This window comes from Anomaloglossus baeobatrachus, chromosome 10 (assembly GCF_048569485.1).
Source record: "Anomaloglossus baeobatrachus isolate aAnoBae1 chromosome 10, aAnoBae1.hap1, whole genome shotgun sequence".
NCBI lineage: Eukaryota > Metazoa > Chordata > Amphibia > Anura > Aromobatidae > Anomaloglossus > Anomaloglossus baeobatrachus.
Window position 1 is genome coordinate 122,749,436 of NC_134362.1, and position 1,923 is coordinate 122,751,358.

Genomic DNA, 1,923 nt, shown 5'->3' on the forward strand with positions numbered 1-1,923 from the left:
GAGAACAGCTTATCAATGGTGGCAAATCGGAGCAGCTTAATCTCTTGCTCTCCGCAGTTCAACACTCTCATGGGCACTCTTCCCTTCCATATTAATGAATAAAACTATGATGTAAATAGCATATAGATACCCCACAAATGCAGATAAAAGTAGGTTATGGGAAAAGGGGGAAGAGAGAAACAGGAAAATAGTGGAATAAAGTATACCTTCCAGGTGGGAGAGGAAATGGCAGCACAGCCAGTGGAGGTGAAGCAAGGGGAGCCTGCAACTAAAGAGTTGAGAGCGTTATCACATGGTGACTGAGCCTGATTGTAACGGGAGCATAGAGGTGCCGATCCTGTCTTACCTGCGTTGGTGTAGAAGTGGGTGTCCTGTGGTGGAGTCAGCTATGTGCAGTGGTGGCCGTGGGTTCTTTTATGTGCGACCGTAGTAATAGCTGCGCCCACTTCCTGTATGGGAGTGGAATGCAGTGAGGGTAATGGAACGCACGCCTGCGCATTTGTGTTTAACGTCGCGCATGTGCAGAACGGAGAAAAGGCTGCGCTCACTTCCTAATGAAAGGGAGTGAGACGCATCTGGGAAGGGAAGGGAAAAGATTAGGGTTTGGGGATGATGAAAGGGCTTTCTACGGGCAAGGATGGCAAAGGGTGGCAGTGACGGAAAGTCAGGCAGCCTGTCCTGTCCTGTCCTGTCCGTCCGTCTTTTTGTATCATGAATTGGAAAGACTGCAAGGGGGAGGGGAGGTGCTTGTGTCCAAAAGGAGGAGTTATTCAGATTCATTGCAGTGGGCGGCGGCTGCAAAAAGCACCATTCTTCTTGTTTTTGCTCTGCAAAACAGCCTTTTCAAGGGTTGGCTTGGGTGACAAAATGTCTTCTGTAGGCGTGGGTTTGTCTCCCTCTCCCTAAGATGTGTCCGGTATAGGCCAGGGTGCCACTCAAGGCCGTAACCAATTCGGGTTATAGCTTCTCGGCCTTTTGGCTAAGATCAAGTGTAGTTTCGGAGGACGCTACCTTGGTCGGTACTGGAAGGTGCCTGGGATTGCACGTCTGCCGGCCTTGAGGAAGTGTGTGCGCCTTCTGGTGACACATAGCCCTCTTGTGCCTGGACGGTTCCCAGGCAACGGGAGGCGATCACCTTTGTTATTTTGAAGTCCTACTGATAAACAGAAAAAAAAAAAAATTAAATCTGTTCTTATCAGTTTAATATCTGATACGTCCCCTCTCTGGGGACCATATATTAAATGGATTTTTAGAACAAGGAGATGGAAAAAATCTTGCTCTGTCCACTCCACGCATTGACCTGGTATTGCAGTACCTCCAGGACCGGTGCACTCCTTCTTAACCCAGTTTCCAAAAGCAGAACTCAATTCACCTGATTCAAATGAGCCCCATTAGTGAATTGAAAGAAAGCAAAAACTTTATATGCACCTCAATTTGGCCAATTCACTTTTCACACTTTCACCCTTTTTTTTATCTTTCACACCTTTTACTTGCTTTATTGATGCAAAAAGCTGTGCCAAATAGCAAACTCATCTCCACTCAACTTGACCAACTCTGCTATGTCCCGTGCAGTATCTTATTCTCAGTCTTATCTAGATCATTTGCAATTGAATAGAATAGATCCCTTTTGGCTGCTTATGACTGTGTAAAATATGTAGTTTTACTGGGCTGGGATGAGAGAATCCATTGAAGCATGGTGTAGGGATTGTGGTTCCTGTGTGCTAAGAAGAGAGGCTGGCACCAGCCAGAAAGCCCCATTGCAGCCAATAATCACTTAATAACTTTTTCAACTTGTCATCATATGGGAGGCCTTCCATTCCTTGTAGTAGTCTAGTTGCCCACCTTTGAACTGACTCTAACTTCTGAATGTCCTTTTTAAAATGTGGAGCCCAAAACTGGTTCCCATATTCCAGATGTAGCCTT

The 1,923-nt window shown here is 46.2% G+C and overlaps 1 pseudogene; it reads left to right on the forward strand.

Moving 5' to 3' along the window:
* Positions 1-1,130: 1,130 nt before the first annotated feature.
* LOC142255469 (U2 spliceosomal RNA) lies at positions 1,131-1,337 on the forward strand (annotated as a pseudogene).
* Positions 1,338-1,923: the final 586 nt, after the last annotated feature.